The 22,041-nt window shown below is 35.6% G+C and overlaps 1 protein-coding gene across 7 annotated transcripts in view; it reads right to left on the minus strand.

Moving 5' to 3' along the window:
• SOX5 (SRY-box transcription factor 5) overlaps positions 1-22,041 on the minus strand; it is a 999,299-nt gene that overhangs the window by 724,446 nt on the left and 252,812 nt on the right. For all 7 annotated transcript variants that reach the window (XM_055318826.1, XM_055318829.1, XM_055318827.1 and 4 more), the window contains exon 4: positions 2,579-2,675. The gene's annotated coding sequence lies outside the window, so the exon portion shown is untranslated. The remainder of the gene's footprint in view (positions 1-2,578; positions 2,676-22,041) is intronic.

The raw sequence follows: 22,041 nt of genomic DNA on the forward strand, positions 1-22,041 counted from the left end.
TCATGTGTGTTTAAAATTTCTTTAAAAATACTTTATTGACTGTATAATACAAATGCAGTCGAATTTTTTCAACTACTGCTCCACTGCTGGACAATTTAGTCAATTTCAAATTCTTTCCATTATAAATATATGAAAACGAATAAATATAATCATATAAATTTTGTCTCTTTCTTTGTTTCATTACATTAGATTCCTGGAAGTAAAACTGCCAAATACTATTAATTGGGCCCTAGTATCTATTCTCTAATTATTCTACCATTATAACTTCCCTAGATTTATCTTTCAGAATAAAAACTATGGTTTAAGCTTTTCTTTAAGTATGACATTGCTGTATGACTATGTTCTAGCCAATGTAATGTAAATGGAAGGGGAGTGAACACCTTTCAGAAGATTTTCTTATAGGGAGGGAGCATGATCTTCTCCTATTCCCTTCCTGTTGCTAGCACATGGACATGATGTCTGGAACACCAATTCTGGATATTCTAAAACACTAGGTAAGTTTCATATTCAGAGTAACAGAACAAGAGATGAATGATCTGGGTCCTTGATGACCATGGAACCACTCAACAAGCTCTAAGCTGGCTACACAGATTTCACAAAAAGAAAATACAAATTTCCATCTATTTAAAAAACTATTTTGGATTACTTGTAACCAAATGTTTTCCAAACTGGTGGGGTAGAAATGTGGCATTGAGTGCTTTGTTAACATTTAGGGTTAATACCAAAGATGGCCAAATCACTTCCTGGAAAGTTGAACAAATATAACCCTTTCCAACAGTTATTGAAAGCCTATCTCCCCACACTTTTATTAAAACATTATCATTCCGGGCAACCCGGGTGGCTCAGCAGTTTAGTGACCCCTTCAGCCCAGGGCCTGATCCTGGAGTCCCAGGATCAAGTCCCACATCAGGCTTCCTGCATGGAGACTGCTTCTCCCTCTGCCTGTGCCTCTGCCTATCTCTCTCTCTCTCTCTCTCTCTCTCTCTCTCTCTGTCTCTCGTGAATAAATAAATATTTTTTTTAAAAAATTATCAAAAAAAAAGGTTTTTTAAAAATTTTTAAAAATTATCATTCCAAACCACTTTTTACTGGTTAGATACTAAGTAAGCCATAACCATGCATTTATTAGTGTATTGTATTAGAATTGTATTCCACATTAACTATTTGTTCTTACATTTTATCTTTCTAAATTAAGATGTTAGTGCCTTCTGAGAACAACTCGTTACATGTGATGTTGGCCAAGTTTATTAGAAGTAGCCCAGATTTACATTTGCCTTTAAATTATAATGATATTGGTGTTTTCACTTGTAAAGCTACAGAAGTTTCATATTTGCAATAATCCATTTGTTACTTATTCCACTTCTGTTAGCATAAAAATCCATTACTCACTAGGCTTTCTTCCATATTATATCATTTCATTTGTCTGCAAATATATGAAGTCCTATTTATAAATCCTTTAAGAATATAATTTAGGTTTTAACAATTTTTAAATAAGATAACAACTATGATTGATTCTAAAGATTTTCACCAATGAACTTGAAGTTTCAGACACGTAAGTCATAAGCTCTTAAGAGTGAATTAGTGGGGGCAGCCCAGGTGGCTCAGCGATTTAGCACTGCCTTCAGCCCAGGGCCTGATCCTGGAGTCCTGGGATCAAGTCCCACATCAGGCTCCCTGCATGGAGCCTGCTTCTCCCTTTGCCTGTGTCTCTGCCTCTCTCTCTCTCTCTGTCTTTCATGAATAAATAAAATCTTTTTTTTTTTCGTTTTAAAGAGTGAATTAGTGAATAAATAAGTTTTAGTTCACAATGCAAAAGACCGTGTTTCTAGAATTCCTTTTAAGAATAAACAGAAAGATTCCTTTTCCATCTTATTAGTGACAAACTTCTAAACAAAAAATCCCTTACCTCGAATCTTTCTGCTGTCACCCACATGACAGTTTGTCAGTCATTGGAATATAAAAGTATTTTCAAGACTAGGTCTGTGGTCAAACTTTCAGTTCCTGTTCCCAGAGTATAACTTTTTTGAAAAGACAAATAAGCATTTCATAAATGCACTGACAGATGTCCACTAAATATTTCTGCTAATATTCCTGGAAAATATCTGTTTTGCTTGAGTAAAATTGCATTTTTTATGTGTTTACAAAAACATACTCTGGGGTACTTGATAGCCTATAGAAGTTTTTGTAAAATGAGTGACCTACCCTTTGTGACCCAAAATAGTTCTTTTACAACAACTAAAAAGTAGGAACAAATGTTTTTAAAAACACTTTTTAATGGAGAAAAAAAGCTTTTGCAACTTCAAGAAAAGTGTATCTCATTAAGAAAATGAAAATAAAAGAAATGTTGCTATCATCTGCCAGTTTAGAGACATTACCTTCATAATGAGTTTCCAAATTATAATTACAAATCCAGTTGTCACTTGAATATAAAAGACTATGTACTAGTTTTATATGCATGTCATATATTTTACTTATAAATTAAAAACAAGAGAAAGCACTTAAATTTTCATTTTTGTAAAACAGCAAATGTAGTATTCAATTTTTCAAAGATGTGTATTTATGTATTTTATAAATATACCTTTTTCCTACCCAGTGCAGTGCCCAAATTCTCTGTTCAGCTTTCAGAATCTTGTAAACGGATTCACACAGGAATTGTGTCATCAGCAAGAGGAATGCTAAAAAAAAAAAAAAAACAAAAGTAGACCATTAACAATGCCTTGTTCCATTTTAGTAAATGTATCAACATAGAACTTTTGGAAACAGATTTCCAAAGTTTCTTTCCAAGGCTTTCAAAATAAATTTCTATATGTAAATTTACATACATGTATATAAAATATATCTAAATATAATAGTTATTTTACGGGAAAAAAGCATTAATTTGACACTGTTTAATGCTACCAGAATTAATCTAAAAACGTATATGCATATAAATTATGTTATGTGCCTATATTCATATATATTAGTCCCCTCAAGAAGTTGTTTGTTTTATCTATTTTTCATGTAAACATCCTGTGGATGCTTTAGGACAGGCAACATTAAGATAAATTCTTAGTTCTTAGAATGATTTATGAGAGATCTTCAGGTATCCTCAGAGGTCCTTCCCTTGGTTGCATTCAAACGTATGACAGCAATGGTCAGCAAGGTAACTGCTTAGTGGGAGTCATTCAGCTATCTCTACATTCACATTTCTTGCTATATATCTCTACAACTGTGCTGCCTATTTCAACTTCAGATATACTGTTCTTGCCACTTACATGAGTGAATATAGCTCTGGCTTTGTTACCCATTTTCCCAGGCTAGACAAAAATGGTCTCTGCTACTCAGCTGAAATTCCCAAGAATTATACTGCTGAAAGCAGGGAATCCATATATGGTGGTGTACCCACAGCCTTGGTCCCAGTTCAGTCTCTTCAGTAATTCAGGAAGAGCTGAGTAATGCTTCAGTGTTCATTCTTACAGTGCCGTAGATTATTCAGTTTTGATGACAAGATTTACAGCATTTGAATAGTTTTATTACCCTATGATATCTATCTGGAGCATGATGGGTAGGCAAGATTTAACTTCATTCCAGTATCAGAAATTTGCTAATAAACACAGAAATCCAAAAGGCACCACATTGATGAAGACTCCACATTATTGGGACACCTGGGTGGCTCAGTTGGTTATGCCTCTGACTCTTGATTTCAGCTCAGGACAGCACCTCAGGGTCCTGCAGGAGACAGTTTGCTCAGCAAGAAGCCTGCTTGAGATTCTCTCTCTCTCTCTCTCTCTCTCTCTCTCTTCCTATGCCCCCCGCCCCGTTCTTTTTCTCTCTCAATCTCAAAAAAAAAAAAAAAAAAAAAAGACTATGTCATTTCATTAGTTTGCTAATTATTCCACTGGAGAGTATTCCAAAATGAGAAAAGTTATTAAAAATTTTGAACATCAGAAATTACACTGCTGCAGTAAAATTAAAGGTTGTTTACACATAGTCCACTAATTAAAAAAAAAAACTACTTTTCATTAAAAATATTACTAAAAAAAAAAAAAACCCAAACTCTACTTTTTTTCAATTAAGTGAAATGTCACATCTGACCATGAAACTACACAGAATTTACTTAAAAACGAAACATATTTTGCATATCCTGTATGTTGGCAACACAGAAATATACAGGTGGTAATTTCACCCACAAGAGGGAGCCTGTATTTTTACATTTTTGTCACAGAACTTGAAAAACTTGAATTAAATATAAAATTCTAAAACTGTTTGTTGATATCATATTCTCTATGTCAGGTCAATTTTTGAGAAAGCCAAACTTTAGTTAGCATAATTTTATTCAACCATAACATGTCAGTATGTCAGACAATAAAAAATATAATTAGAATTTTAAAAAATTTCCTACCTCTATTATATATTTTTTTCGTAAATAAGAAGGAAAATGTAACTGCCAAAGCAGCCTAAGAGAAAACTCCTTTTAGGTGGTAGTAACAGTAGTTGGGATAAATTGACTAGAATTATTATGAGTGCTCTGTACATAGAAGTGGAATGATATTTCAGTCATCCTTTTATCAGAAAAGATGCCTGTGTAAACCAATAATTTTCTATGCATTTGTAGAACAGGAAATACCCTATTTAAAAAATTATTGTGATGGCCATTCTCACTAATACTACTTAAAACTTGCCTAAGAAAGGATATAACTGGCATGGCACCACAATGAGCTCTCCTTTCTTAGAGTTGGGAATAAAAATTGTTCCTTAAAAAAAAAGTAAGCTTGACCCCTTCATATTCTATAAGCTCCCTAAACAGTATCTCAAATTTCTAAGACTTTCTAAATAAATATGCTCTAGGTTTTATAAAAATAAATTATATTCATCAACTTAAAAACTACCTTATAAAAACAAATTGGGGCAACTCTTACCAACCCAGAGTGATCTGTTCTATCACATTCAGAGGCAGTAATAAACCAGCTGAAATTTGTTTCGTGATCCTTTACAAAGTGCAAGGAAGACAGATGACAAACTGTCCCTCTCCCCCAGAGTCCTTCTCAGCTACTCCACCATGTTAAATAACAGGGGCAGGGAGTTAAAGAAGAAAGGGTTAATCACTGCTGCTGTGCTTCCTTCTGGAAGTCCAACCTACCCATTAAATCATTGTTTTTTTCTCCCACTAGGGATTGTGAATCTAATGGACCTAAAATCAATACCTTATAAATGACATAAAAAATATATTCATTTTATGGACTAATGTACCCTAGTGTCTGAATCCTATTTACACCCTCTACTTTAGAAAGGAACAACAGACCCATTTCTGCCAGTAAAAGGTTACTCAGTCACTCTGGTGACATGCTGCAGAATGCACTGTCATAGTAAAGTGCAGCAGGAGGGAAAGATTGGTGGCTGCAAACCTGCTATCGTAGAAACTTTAAACCTGGTGAGGCGTGCTTGTGTTAAGAAACACAATGAGGGGGACTCCTGAGTGCCTCAGTAGTTGAGCATCTGCCTTAGGCTCAGGGCCTGATCCAGGGTCCGGGATCTAGTCCTGCATCAGGTTCCCTGAAAAGAGCCCGCTTCTCCCTCTGTCAGTATCTCTACCTCTCTCTCTGTGTCTCTCATGAGTAAATAAATAAAATCTTGAAAGAAAAGAAAGAAAAGAAAAGAAAAGAAAAAAAAAAGAAAAGAAAAGAAAAGAAAAGAAAAGAAAAGAAAAGAAAGAAAGAAAGAAAGAAAGAAAGAAAGAAAGAAAGAAAGACAATAAGGGAGGAGAATGCAGGTAGCTCGCCATGTTCCATGGTGAGTTTGTAGGTCTGTTCCATTATCATGTTTCATAACTTACATAAAATTTTGAGTGCATCAAACATTATATAATATTGAAAAACACTTATCCATTTAATAGTGAATTCTATAATGACTGAAAAAAAACTGGATAAAAAATTCTGTAAGGCAGAAATGCTCATTATATGCCAAAGAGTAGTATTAGCCAAGTAAACATAGTTTGAGATTACACCACATTAAACCATAGTCATAGACCAGCTCTGGTGAGACTGAGGGCATTTCCTCTATCAGATGCAGTAGGAATACAACCAAAGAAGATACATGACTATCTATTGTTGTTTTTTTATACATATTAAGAAAATATATATATATACTGATGAGAAGGTTTTATATTTACAGAATAGTCTTTAATCCAAAGGACCTACATGTTTGATTCAAATACCCTTCTTAGCATTTACAAAGTATCATGTTCAGCTTAACAACAAAAAGCCCTCAATTTACAATTAGTAACTTTATTTTGAGATATCTTCTTCTATTTTTAATATTTTTAAGATATCAAATATAGAGCAACCCTGAAAAATTCAAAAATACCTGCAGTGCAAAGATAATAGTATGGCTGAAATTAAAAAGAAAAAAGAAAGCTAAAGACTAAAGGAATATCTATTTTCCTGAAAAAAACATCATTTGACTTCCTCTTTGTTACAAAACGAAATAGAGAATAATGAACAGGAAAAGCAACTTCAAAACAGATACCTTTTGAGATAATTCTAGCAACAGGTCAGCCTGAGTTCCCTGTTCAGTTTTACTGGCTTAAAATCCATATAGTTATAAAATTACAGATTGAATTTTTTTTAAAAAAATTGTTGTTCTTTATTCCAATTGCCAACCAGAGCCATTTATCCCCTATTAGATAAAGTATAATAGACTCTACCGAAAGGGTCATTGGCCTTCCATTTAATGATATTGCCAGCCCCAATCTGCATTTTCCCGGCAATGTCCCTCAACACAGAATAAATGGCTGATCTCTTCACAATAACAGCTGATTTCTATTTATTAAGCTAAAAAGGTCACCATTTTCTACGGCTGGGCCGCCCTGCACTATTGATAATTTTATGCATAAACAAATGGCAAATTTGTGCCACATAAATATGCATTAGCAATTACTTTTTCCTCGGGCAACGCTCACCGCATGCAAATGTGTACCTCGAAGGGCCTGGTAGCTTTTGTTTTAGCTCTTGAACAGTGAAACAAAAGAGCACAATAAACAATTTTAAAATTGCCAATCAATAAGCAATGCAAATGCAAAGGTAAATGGCAAGAAACTTGCTTAGAAACAACAAAACAAAAAGTGAGGTGGAGGGGGTTGGTGAAGGATTTTCTTTTTTATATTATTTCATTTCTTTCCCCTTCATAATGAAAAGGCTAAAGTACTCTTGACACAGAACAGCTAGCAAAGCTGGTGCTAAAGCAGATGCCAGATGGGGAAAGTGGAAAATATACACATGTTGAGTAAACACACACATATACACATACACCCCAAAAGGGGGTATGGGAAAAACTGTTCTGATGTGGTTTCAAATGTATCACTTATTCAAATTTCTGATTTTTCAATTTCAGAGATAAAGAGAATTTTAAAACTGGGAAGAGCTACAGAGATACATAACCAAATCTTAATTCCGCTGCACTGTGCTAAACTGTTTCCTAATAGCATCTTCCTCAGACAAAGGGAATACACATGATCAATAAGTAGGATTTTTTAGGAACACAAAAGGAGTAAATGAAGAATATATAAACAAGAGATCAAAACAATTACATGCCCAGATGTTTAGGATTAAAAAAAAAAAAAACCTATCTCAGAATAATTCAAGAATGTATCATAGCATCAGTAAAGAGAGAGATAAGGGGCTAATAAGGTAAGAGGTGACAAGTGTAAGAAAGACAGAGAAGAGAAATAAGTATTACCTAATTTGAGTATGAAAACAAATGATAAGTTAAAAAATGTTGGTATTTTTTAAATAAAAAATGACCTTTAATAAGAGTATTTTTTAAAGTGCTACATGCATGCACTGTTCTAAATGCTTTACACACTTGGATCCACTACATTTGATCTTCACAGAAACCTCTCTAGGTTGGTACATTCCATAGCACAGAGAAACAGAAAGTTTAAAAAATGTGACTGATTACTTAAGTCAGTGCTAGATCTGGGCTCTGACCCAGTCTGAGGCCAACACCTGCAAGCTTCACTACTTCTTAAGACTGCTATCCATTCCTTAAAAACCCATCCATTTTAACCTGATCGGAAAATTGCTTTCTCAATATATAGATGGCTTTGCTTTGTATGATTAAGTTGAATTGTATTTTAAAAATTTAAAATGGGGACTCATGTAAGTTTCTTCATCCTAGTTGTTAAAATACCTCAGCTTCTGTAAAATACACAATTTGTATGTTAGTATGAAGGCACATTAATACATGTACACTGAGATCATGCTATCATCTTAATCATTTGGGAACAGAAGCACATTTTCTGATCCCCACCTTGATCTTTATATAATTAAAGGTTTCACTATTACACAAAGGATTAACAAGTATTATTAAGAAACTGTTAAAGAAAAATAAATATTCTTGGTCTAAATGCAAATTGGCAAACCTGAACATCTAAAGTTAGCATATAGCTCTGTCCTGCTCAGAACCAAGATATTCTTCAAGGGGGCCTCTTAGAATCCTGATATAGATACTAAAAGTCAAAATTCTTTAGAGAAGACCATGAAACTTCTCTTGGCAATATTTTCCCCCTGATAATATCAGAGTTGGAAGATCAGGCCTATTGTTAGCACATCAGTGCCTTTGTGTAAGTAAGAAATAGATGCCCCCTTAGGTAGGCCATTCAGAAAATGTATTACCTACATACCCATACAGCATGCTCTGAAAGAGACTTTATAGTTTTATTGGTTAGAAAAATATTATTTCTAGTATTAAAAGCCCCACCTTCTTTAGAGATTTTTGAGAACCAAATATCCCTTATTAGTACAAAATCAATAGAGATAATACAGATAGATTCCCATTTTGTTTTGTTTTGTTTTAGTTTTCTGTCTTCATGGCTGGATGTGTAAAAACTTGAGTATGGTTTTTCTTATTATCAACTAAATGCAATAAATGTGTGCCAACGATCATTACTATGTAATAGGCCAAAGTTTTAATTATCATCATCCCTTGTCTCATTCCTTACTCTCTCTGCAAGGTAGAGATTTCAACTGGTATGTTATATGGACATCAAGTTCAATGTGGCAGAGGCTGGGCCAAATAATCTGTGTGTCCCAATCCCCCCTTTATAGCAACAAAACTAGGTTTAGATAAAGGATACCTTTGAGGGGTTTAGAAAATCAAAGTGAGCCACAGGAAGTTCTAGGTAGGATTCTGTATGGATGGCAGGAGGAAAGTCACTGCCCCATCTGTCCTGAGTGAGAGTCTGCTGGTCTCTTTGCTTTAGATCCTTTCTTTGCCTGTCTCCTGCCCTGATGATCTTGACATGGACTAACCTCAGTAGGACAAGTTTCCCAGACAGCCCTGGCAATTGGCATCCAGGTGAGTTCAGCCCCTGGAGGAGAATGGAACATGATATAAGGGGTTTTGGGGTGGGGAGCAGGGGACACAACAGTGTGCATGTGCATATGTGTGCTAGTATGTGTGTATACATGAACTAATGTGCCTGGGGTCTCTCTCTCTCTCTCTCCATTCACTTCCTGAAAAACATTTTATTATAGACAATTACATATTCAAAACAGAGACATGAGGAAAACAAACCCTCATTAACCATCTTCAAGTTTCAACACCTACCAACTTTCTGCTATTTGAAGTTCTTCCCCTCTTCCTCTGCTTTACCAGGTATCTTGGGCAGCAGTCCCATCTCTACCTGATTCCACTTCCTGTCAGACAGGCCCCCATTGTTTCAGCCTCCATCCAGCAACCCTGGTAACCCAGTCTTCTGTCTTTGTGTCTAGTATAAGGGTGGTAGTAACTTCCTGTTGAACTCCAGGTTGCTTTTACAGTTTATCACCATAAATGTGTAACAATTTTTCAACATTACATGCCCCTTTTAAAAATAATCTCTGTGGTTTCTATCTTTTTGCTCAGACCCTGACCATATAGAGTATTGATTTTATTTTACTTTTTATCACCTACTGTTAGAACCACTATTTACCCTTTATTCATAGGGCCCTTGAAGCAGGTCAAAGCCACCTGAAGTATAGGACCACTGCAATAGCATGCTGGTCCAATATTTGCCATGCCTGAAGTATGGCCCTGTATATGTAATATTCATAATGTATTCATGTAACAAACTAGCTATTCATATCCCATATCTTCTGTCAATTACTTATTGATATCCTGTTCCTTTATTGATTTGCCTGAATCTATGGGCCAGTGGAAGCAACAGACACCTGCTATTGCTCCTAGATATGCTACCCACTGCGTGACATCATGATAATCTGCCTAGGCTATTTTAAGGAGGTAGCTCAATCTGTCATGAAAATACAGTTTTCCAATGGTAGATAGCAGAGACTAGTTAACCAAGTTTATGTCTTAGATAAGACATGTTTAACACACAGGCATTTGTTTATTCATAACAAAACATGACCTTCTGATGTTAGGAATGAACACAAATATGTGTGCACACACACACATACTCTCTCTCTCTCACACACACACACCATAAAAATGACTGATGTTAGATGGCTCTTACAAAATTACACTTTGAAAAATTATGGGACTATGAATCAAACGTATAGATTAAATTTCTCTGAAACAGACATGTGCTTAATAATTAACGGGAAAGGATACAAATAATATTTATGATTTTAACTTACCCAAAACATTTGAATAATTATGATATAATCATATAGCTCAATGAAGATATACTTACCAAATGAGAACTCTAATCTGTGAGGAAATTTTAAAATGTATAAAAAGATCTTAAAATTGAAATGATGGACTCATATCAAGCTGCACTTTAACCTACTTTAATATAAAGTCTTGTTATAAAGCTATCCAGAGGGGCACCTGGGTAGCTCAGTGGGTAAGCAACTGCCTTTGCCCCAGGTCATGATCCCAGGGTCCTGAGACTGAATCCCACATCAGGCTCCCTGTGGGGAGCCTGCTTCTCCCTCTGCCTATGTCTCTGCCTCTCTCTGTGTGTATCTCTCACGAATAAATAAATAAAATCTAAAAAAAAACCCTATCTAGACTAAAAATAGTTCATAATACCTTATGATTTTTAGTGGCAGCAATCATGATGCAAACAAAGAACAAGAGGTGGCAGTGGAAAAAAGAAAATACAGTTAATAAGTGCAGTGTCCAAATCAAAATTAGGTAAAACCGATGACCAAGGATAAGGCAATTAGTTCAAGTATTGGTTCAGCACTGGTTCCTATCCTATAGGTAAGAAACTTTATAAGTATTCAACACCCATAAAATGTCAACCAGAAACACAGTGGCAATGACAACTATGCTGTCATATACATTTAGGAGAGGATACATTCCAGCTGAAAAAGATCAAATTTAGGAGTAGAGGAGGGTCATTCATTAAGTAGAAGGGTGCCTAAGTGGCTCAGCTGGTTAAGTGTCTGACTTCAGCTCAGTTGGTGATCCTGGGGTCCTGATATTGAGCCCCAGGTCTGGTTCCCTGCTCACCAGGGAGCCTGCTTCTCCCTCTTCCTGTCACTCCCCTCTGCTGTGCGCTCTTTCTCTCTCTCTCTCAAATAAATAAATAAATAAAATCTTAAAAAAAAATAAGTACAAAAAGAGATTTGATGGGTTGCCATTTGGAAAAGTGTGGACTGGATATATGTCTCACGGTTCACACAAAAAAACAAGTGTTGTCTTTGTTTTTTGTTTTCTCGGCAGGGTTTTGGAGAGGTAGATTTCAGTGCACTGTGAAAAATAACTTTTTAAAAAAGAATTGTCCAACAGTAGGATTAGTTGGAGGAAAGACAAATAAATGATTTAGGATTTAAGCAAGGGCTCTGGATTCAGATAGAACCGCATCATTCTCTGGCTTTGCTATTACTTACTATCCAAGTAACCTTGGACACAGTTGCACAGCCTATGTAGCCTTCAGTTTTCTTATTTGCAAAATCTTCCAAATATATTCTATAGTGAGGAAAAATAGACAATCAAGCAGGGACTGCATTTATCAAAGGTCCAAGAATAGGATTTCTGAACTGAATAGTATATTAGATCATGTAGCTTTTAAGATCCATTCTAAACTGAGACTAAATTATTCTATTTCCCAAAGTTCAGGCATATATTTTTATACAATTCTAGGCAAGGAAGGCCAGCACTAAATATTTAATAGGAGAAAAAGTTTGTAGCAATTCTGCATTATTAAAAAGGTTTAGCATCAGGTAAAGGATATTCACTTTTGACAAAAAAAAAAGATAAATCTATTACATAAAATATAAAGCTATTACAAAAAAACTCAAGAGTATTTTTAGTTAATAAAAGGAACATATCATAAATCAGATACAAGAATACTTAAATCAGTAATATCTCATTTTTAACGAATTTACAATATTCACTTTATTTTTTCCTTGTTAAAGTCTCTAGTTACTTAATTTATAGATATTCCTTGGTTACTGAGGAAACATAAACAAAGTACTTAAGCTTTTTGAACACTGAGTGCTGCTTCCTTGCTGCTGTCAGCCAAGTCTTTCCACTACTCCTTCAACCGCGCCTTCTGTCCCAGCCCCTCAGCACATGGCAACCAAGAACACAGAGAAGTAAGCTAAGCAGGACTAAAGGGCATCTTCAAAAGAAGCGATTCTCAAATTCGTTTTTGCAATGCCCTGGGGTTCCTCTAGTTATTTCAAGGAATGCTCTAAAATTTTCAAGAAATTCTTAAAACAAAGTGATTTTTACTTTTTCTTATCCTAACAATGATAGAGATCTTTAGACTTTTCAAGGCATTTTTCACTTCAACTATAATTTGATTCTCACAGCAGTTCTCCAAGGTAGGTATGACAGGGGATGATCTCTCTCTTACAGATGAAAAACAAACTCAGAAAAAATTATGACTTGACCCCAAGTCACAAAACTACAAAGCAGCAGAAAAAGGCAAGAACCCAAGTCCAGTCTTCTTTCCTGTCCACTGTACTCTGTAACAGATCACATGCAGTACTTTAGGAATTGGCAGAGAGGTCATTTTGGGAGCATAAATTTACTTCTGAAGCTGTGAATGTTCACCAGGACTGTGCTATACTCTATTAATCTTCTCATCCATTGATTGAATATTCCCACTTTTAAAAATGGGAATAGCACAGTGTTTCTCAACGGAGGGTGATTTTGCCCCCTAGGGAATATTCTGCACTGCACTGTCTGCAGACATTTTCAATGTGACCCTGGGAGGTGGGGAGGAAGGTGGCTACTACTGGTATCTAAAGAGTAGAGGCCAGAGATGCTTCTAAGCATCCTTGGTGCACAGGATAGCTCCTAAAACAAAGAATTATCCAGCCCAAAATGTAAATAGTGTTGAGGTTGAGAAACTCTGGATTAGCAGTATTTTTATTTAAGCCATCTGTTTTTGTCTCTTATTTTTGTTACATAATCATAATAATGCTTTCAGAACATAACATTTGCTGAGTACTAATGACAGGTTTGGCATAAGGCTATAAGCTCTTGGGTAGTCACTAATTCCACAAAATGCCCTGTGCCTTAATCTTTGCTGTTTGACAATACAGTGAACAGTGGTTCAAGTGACAGAGGTCACCATTACTGAGATAAATGGATCATAAAATAATTTGTCATGGTATTTATAACACTTTGCTTATAAGAATGTTGAAAATAAAGTGATACAAATGGGGGAAGTCAGAAGCATACATTTTGATAATACGAAATGAAAATAAAAATTTGAGTGAAGGGAGTTATCTTTTTTTTTTTTTTGAAGGGAGTTATCTTTGACTTTTTTGTTATGTACAGCATACACCAGAAACTTACAACAACGCATATACAATTAAAAAAATAATAAAAGAAATAAATAAAAGAACAATAAAATAAAATAAAGAAAAATAAATCTGGCCATCTTTCTATGTGGCAAATTATTTTAATAACCATTATAATAATTAGTAACGTCCTCTTTAAAGAAAAAGCTGTCAATTTTTGTCCTTATCCTGTCCACATTCTTTTTATTTTTTGTTTATTTTTTTACTGGAGTTTGATTTGCCAACATATAGTATAACACCCAGTGCTCATCCCATCAAGTGCCCCCCTCAGTGCCTGTCACCCAGTCACCCCATTCCCCCACCCACCTCCCCTTCCACTACCCCTTGTTTGTTTTCCTGTTCACATTCTTCACTAAAGTTAGAGCTCTCAATCTTATTTCCTATTGGACAGGGTCCAGGGTGCCATCTCTGGACTGAGTTTCAGTCTGTTTTGTTTTGTTTTGTTTTGTTTTGTTTAGCAAGCTCTATGCCCAAACATGACCCCTGCATCAAGAGTAACATGCTCTACCAACTGAACCAGACATGCACCCCAAGTTCCAGTCTTAATTAGAGCCAAATAAAAGACCTAATTCTGGGGTAGCAAGTTGCCTCTGTAACAAAATGCCACATGGTATCTCCTATGTGGTATCTTGTTTCCTTTCTCTTTACCTTTTGGTGTTCTCAAATATGTTATCACTCTGAATAATGATTTAGGGTTTTAGAGACTTAAACTTTTCTTAGTTCACAGACCCCTTTAAGGAATCTAATGAAAGTTGCAAGTCCACTCCATAGAAATACAAATTTCCATGTTGAGAGACCATCCACTGTAGGTCTCTGCCTCTTATGTTTCTTTCTGAGTGAAGGCACCATCTGCCTATCCTCAGGACTACTTTGTCCAGGATATTTGTATAGAGAAAGTCAAAGATAGTGTCTCCCTCCAGAACGAGGGTAGGTTTGTTTTATTGCCTAGTGTAACAAGGATAGTCTCACTTAGTGGCAAAGGTTAGGCATGCTTGCTGCTTGATATAAAAGAGTCAGGTTCCCTAAACTCAGGTTTTCTCCCCCTGAAGTGGGGGGTATCCCCAGGCTGTCTTTGAATCACTATGTTGGACTTTAGGCTTAGGGAACTAGTACAAATGCTAATCTTCTGGCTACTACAATTGCTGTAAGTGATAAACTGTACTTTGTCACTGATCCAAGATCTTCTGTATTCTATTGGCATCCATGAAACTGTGGCAGGTAGGCTGATGTATCAGCTTGCAAATAGGGTAAAAATCTCAGGCCTTTCACAGTTCATAACAATGCATACAAACAACAATAAGCATACTATTTTAGCAGATGGCCATTCTGTCCTCATATCCAAAATCAGAAGGCTCAAAGTATCTTTTTATTTTTTAGTCAGTAAACAGAATGGAATGATCATAGACTGTAATACCTGAAAAAAAAAAAAAAAACCTTAAAAATCATACAATATGATGTGTATTTTATTTCAGCAACAATAATAGTAATAGCGTTAACTGAGTTCTTTCTCTATGCCAGGCACTTTGTTAGGATCTTAAAAAATATCACTTAAGTTTATTCTGACAATAACACTGATGAAGTGGTCATGATTGTCCTCATTCCACAGAAGGAAACAAAGCTCTATGTAAATGAAGTAATTTGACTAAGTCTACATAATCAGTAAATGTTGGAGCCAAGATCTAGGATATGAACCTGGCTTGTGTCCTTAATCACCTTTCTTTTTTGCCTCTCAATTTGAGCTACATAGTAGTGGCAAAAAGACACAATCCCTGCCTCTGAGAGTTACATGCCTTAAAGAGATAAATTAATAACCACATAGATTGCCTTAAGGGCTTTGAGGGAGTATGCACAGAGAAGGCACCCAGCCCCCTAGGAGTAAACAATAGTTTCCCAAATAAAATAATGACTCAGATAAATCCTGATGAACAATTAGCAGTAGGCTAGGTGAAGAAGTAGGAGTAATCCATTTCTTAATTTTACCTGTGCAGAAATAGAAGGCTAGACACAAGGCCAAAGTAACATAGATGCTTTGGAAAACAGGATTGTAGTCTGATGGCTGATGAATGTTCATCTTTTATGTTTTGCTGTCTTTAAAGATTATTTCTCACTTTTAAACAGGAAATACGCAATGCTCAGGATTATTTACTTTCTATGCTGTTATTATTCCTCTTTTATTTTTTTTTTAATATGAAGTCACTAGGAATTGAGCATTCAAGGAAATAATACATGAACATAGTGTAATAAGGGTATCTCTTTGCTAAAATGGGCATTACACATCACAAAGCATTCAAAGGGTTAATAAATCACTTGGAAATTTAAATGTCATTTTCTATTAGATTTTATTGAAGGACTTATCATGATTATAGACAAAGTTCCAACAAGGTCAACATCAATGTTCCAAAGACATGAGCAGGTAAGCTAAAGAGAGATCAAATAAATTGTTTAAATGTTACAGCATAGGTAGTTCTCACGAATGTCTTTGCAACCAGTCTAACTTCCATTAACATAGTTAGAAACTCTCTGATATGAAGAAAATTACTATAACTTCAGACATTACTCTAAGGGGCTATTCCTGTAGAATAGAAATGAAGAGATGTAGATAAATCTGCTAATGTTCATCTTATTCACATAAAGTGTGCATATAGGAACAGAAAACAGAAGCAAGAAATTCAAGGAAATCATGCTCAATAAAAAGATTTGAGTCCAGTTGTAACACCTTCTAAATTATAGGTATAGTACATTCATATAGATGTTGATAGAGATTCATTATGATTTGGTAGGCATTCAGAAATTGGAAATGAGGTAAAAAGGATCGTGTTTATCCAAAGAGCAAAATATTACTGCAATATTCCTGTTTGGCCAGATGCTGATTATTTAGGACCATAACATCACCTCCACTACCACCACCACCACATGCAGTGTCACTATACGAAGGCTACTATTATGATCAATGGTTGCTGGGACGGATGAAGATGGATATGCTGTGAATATGCCCTATAGCTGCCAGTGGTCTATTGGAGGTAGGGGAAGGAACAGCACACAACTAGATAAAAGAACAACTGTTCATCCAACAAACATTTAGGGAGTGCGGGCTCTAAGCAAGGCACTGTGATAGGCCCACAACTAAAGAAATCCAGGTGGGAGGTACATGAGAAGACTGGAACTAAGGAGAAGAGGTGCTTCTTGCATTTCAAATACAGTTATTTCCAGTCCTAACCTGAGCCAGATATGGGCAATGGAGACAGGTTACCAAGATCAATGACAGCCCAGGATCAGAATCACTGACGTCAATATTATTAGTATTATTCAATCTCAACAATCTCATCAAACCGAGGAATTGTTTTAGGGATAAGTGAAAAAACTGGATCTTGGGGCACCTTGGTAGCTCAGTGGTTGAGCGTCTGCCTTTGGTTCAGGTCGTGATCCTGGGGTCCCAGGATGGAATCCCACATCGGGCTCCCTTCAGGGAGCCCACTTATCCCTCTGCCTATGTCTCTGCCTCTCTCTCTAATGAATAAATAAAATCATTTTTAAAAAAGAACGAAAAAAAAAGAAAAAACTGGATCTTGTTCAACAGATTTGACTAAAAAGGAAACTAGTGCTTGAAGTTTAATTATTTGACAAACCACCTAAAGTTGCACAAATAAAATTGTGACTGAGATTTGAAAAAAATACTCAGAATCACACTTGAGATACCCTATTGATTCAAACAAATTTCTAGTCATCTGACAAATGCTTTTCAATATTTTAAAACTATCTGAAGATATGGTTTATTCACCACAGTTTTAAACCAGTATAAGGGCCATTAGATACATGGCATCTGACTATCTGACTATTGCAAAATGTGTCCTCATTAGAGGAGGATACAAGTTTTGTAAGGTCTGAAACTTATAAGATTTAGGATACCCTCTTTAAAGTCATACAAAATTATGAGCTATTCATATCAACCATAATTTCATAAAGAAAATTATATGCACAGAGAGAATTTTATAGGGCGATGTAGAGACACAAAATAAAGATATTTTAATCTTTTCAGTGGTATAGCTAATAGAATTTTGTTGTTGTCCTTGTTAGAGACAGTTGAGAAAAAATCCTTTCATCTTTCCAATGTGTTTTTGATAAAGTAATGCAAAATTTTCAGATCATATCAAATTTTGGAAAACTTTTCTAAGTTTATGAGATACAGGATTCAGAAGAATTTTCCAGAGACTAGCTTCTGGTTTTATCCATTCAAACCCCGTTTTCCTTCCACTACCTACATAATTTCAGGAGAAAATTGCAGTTATACTGTCAGGTGAGCCAGCGTCCTGCACAGGCACTAATAACATAACCATAGATGAAAATGACTCTGGATGAAATACATGAATCCCCCTCAATCTAAACTGAGTGTATCTCTAAATTAATTTCCCTTTAAATGAACCCTCAGATGCCCATGCCACTCTAACACTACAGGTAAAGGTGAAAAGTCATCTAGGGGAAGCTGCAACACAAACAGATAAGGATACTAATCACTTTTGCAAATTTAACAAAAACATCGCCCATGTGATCACCTTATTAGGACTCAAATAGAGCCACAGAATGAGCTTAAGCTTTACTTTCTTCAATGTAGATCTCCCTCTGGTCTTCATCAAAACCTTTGAATTTGTGTGACCTTAAACTTCAGGTGCTTATACTGGCCATCCATTAAACCAGTTAACATAAACTATTAGGTTCTGTAAATCTATTGTAACAATTCTTAAAAACTCACATGGCTATGGCTGTATGTACAAAATGAATCTTCAGCATCATGTGGAAATACCTCTGGACACACCATTAGAGATGGAAGGAGGGTATGACTATCTCTAAGACTGTTAAGTGGCACAAATACTAAAACAATGATGAACAAAAAAAGGGGGAAAGGGGAAGAAGCTTCCTGACTGTGTACTTTAGAGATATACATTAATATTCCAGAATGTAGGTATTTGTATACCAAAATTGGCACTTGCAGGACTGTACTGATTTTCTACTTTCATTCTAATATTTTTAAGCCAAGAAGAGTAATACCATCACCCTGCTGACACAGCATATTGATCCCAGTTCCTGAAAATTGAATTACACTTTTCCACTTCACTATTAGACCTGGGTTGTGTATATAAGTTCTTTAACATTTGCCTTCCCCAAATGGCATAAATTATCACATCTAGCTTATCTCCTGTGATTGTCTTCTAAGTATCTAGTGAAATAAATCACCATGACAGAACAATAAATAGGAACAAAATAGAAAGAGCTATCATAAATGGTAAAGTGCTATTTTTAGCATTATCTGACAAACTTCAATCCCACACACAAAAAAATAAGATATAGAAGTTGCTCCTGTAAAAGCATCAGAAATACAAGCGTTTGAAACTGCAGATTCAAAATGCTAAACAGAATTCTGATGTTGGGACCCCACAGAATTTGATCAAATGTATCCATCTGTTCATCTTCATGTAAATAATGCTCACACAACCAGTGCTGGGACCTCTTCTAGGACAGTCCCTGAGACTTTCATTACATCTGTCACTTCCCCTGTTTACAGCTGCCTCATCAGTAACTCATGGGGTTTTTCTTCCTAAACATTCAAACAACATCCTGAGGAAACAGCACCAGGAAAAAGTTATTTCCATATTCCTCCTCTCTACCTGATTTCTGCCTCAGTAACTAATATTAATATCCAGTGTAATACACTCTTCATGGAAGCATGGAAACATTTCAAGAAAGCCCTTTGGTTTCTCATTTCTGCTTCTTGAACACTGAGGGGACTATTTCATAAACAAATGTGAACACCTCCAAGCAAGTACTCACACTAGAGAAAGAGTTCCTCTCGTACTTTTTACCTCTCACTTGTGGCACAAGAAATGGAGTTATCAACATGCGCAGTATCCAACCATATATACAGTCTACACTGTAGACGTCTCTAACCAAATCTCTAAAATGGAAAACAACAGTACCCTTTGACCCTCATCTGTGGATGGATTAGATTGTTTCAGTGGCTGCATCCTACTGAAGGCAACCATGTTTCTCTGAAAATAAAGTGAACTTCCTATACTCAATGTAGCTCTGACCCAGCAGAGGGATGAAACAGATGACGGTCAATTAGGGAAAGCTCATATATGGAAACTGAATCATCATTGCTGTTGGTCTTGCAACTGACCTATCACTCCATTCCTCCTGAGGAAAGCAACATTGCATCTTGCATCCTCAAAAGGTAAAATACAGAATTCCACCGACACAGTGTAGATGGGATAGAGCCAAGCATTTCCAAACCCATTTCAAAATCCATTGCAGGATTTTACATTTAGTAATGGTAAATCTCCTCCAAAGGTTTAGCGCAGATATATTTAATCATATATATACACACATATATGCCTATATATGTGTCCATATGCATATATACATATATGTATGAACTTATAAGTAAAAGAAATTATGTATACAGAACACACATATGACATGCTCACATTTCTATGACACACTCCCATTATTTTATTTTATTGGCAGCAATTTTTTTTCCTTACTGATTACTCTCTTTATTGCCGGAGGACCCCAGATCTTAGTACCCTCCTCTACAACTAACCAACACATTTCCTCCAAATCTCCCTGGTTTAAGCACATTTATCTATTCGGAGTCTTTGTTGCAACACAGAGAGTTAGTGGAAGAATGATTCATGTGCTAGCTATTTCAGACACCTCCAAATACTTTAACTCTAAAATGTAAAACTGCATGCATGGTGTATCTAGCTTGAAGAAATCTGAAGGGAAAATGTGTGAACACTAAACTCTTTGCATCATTTGTGCTAAGGGGTATTTTGCTCTGTGAAACTAATACTGTTTTGTTTTTTATGGCACTTTTCAGTTGGTACATCTAATAATGCTTCCTTCAGCCTATAGGAATCAGGACCTAGGTGTGGTATCAAGCAGACTGATTTTACTGATGAACATTAAACATAAACCTTCTTTTACCTAGTGTATTATTTTGGGATATGTCTCATCTTTGAGCCACTTATGAAAAGAATAAAGGAAGATGAAATCTGAGAATTAACATATCCTAAGATGGTGCTGAAAAAAGCTTCATAATATCTTTCATCAACAGCAGACAAAAATTTAGCTGAGACTTTATCACAGGACATTTAACTTCTGAATTAGCAGAAATCTCTCTTTGGAGGTTGATTTTATTTAAGATATGATTATCAAAATTCAACTGCTTCATCTTTTTTTCATGATTCTTTTCAGTAGCAATACTGCAAAATAATTTAATGGGAAAAGTAACTGTTATGATGTGATTGTGAGATCCCCACAATGATAAATCAGGGAAGTCACAAACATTTAAGACTATTTTACACTGAAGTGCCCCTCTCCAAAACTGTGTGTCCTCAGTCAGGACACGAGACTTCTGAATAGACCAAGACACAGTTTACAATAATCAGGTCCTGGACTGGTGGTTTTCATGCTAGCTTCTCTCTTTACCTTTGACATGGAAGTCAGGTATAAGCATGATCTGGATCTTTAAATATAATATCAAACTCCTAAATAAATAAGGAAAATATCTTTTGAAGATTTGAGAAGCAACAGTTGTGGCATTCTCATCATGATTTTTGATGATCCAACTTTCTGACAGTAGCAACCATGTAAAATGACAAGGCAGTAAAAGCAACATGAAATCACTCTCCTATGCAACCAACATGTTCTCTAGATTTCTTTTCCTAACTAAGGCATTATCACTTCACAGCTCTAGAAGGCAAATCTGTACTCATCAGATATTGTAATCTTAGGAAAGAGTAGTTTAAAAAATGCTAAACCTTTTTATTTCTTTGATAGTATAATTTCCGCCACCTGGACATCCATCTAGTCCACATGGGCCCACACAGACAGACACACAGACAAACATATATGCACCAACACGGCCCTGCTGTTAATCCCCAATTTACCTGTCACACCAACTGCCAGACAATTCACTGAATTAATAATTTTTTTTTGTATTTAACAGTCATAGACATAAAGGTAGTTATGCAAATTGTTTTACACTTTTAACTTAGATGAGACTAAAATATCGTTTATATTCTTTCTTATTCATCTGCTTAAGTTTCTTCCTTGTAATTAAAACTGTGGATCCAAACTATAATTTGGTCAAAATCTCAAACAGTGATTGATGCTTATTACCAAGGAGGCTTATCTAACATGATGTATATTTCAGAGGACAGCACTTAGGGTTTTTAAATCACCAGGTCTTTCTGTTCAAAATAATCAGTGCCGAGTTTTATCTTCTGCAGCTTTCCCATTC

This window comes from Nyctereutes procyonoides, unplaced genomic scaffold, assembly GCF_905146905.1.
Source record: "Nyctereutes procyonoides isolate TBG_1078 unplaced genomic scaffold, NYPRO_anot_genome, whole genome shotgun sequence".
Lineage (NCBI taxonomy): Eukaryota > Metazoa > Chordata > Mammalia > Carnivora > Canidae > Nyctereutes > Nyctereutes procyonoides.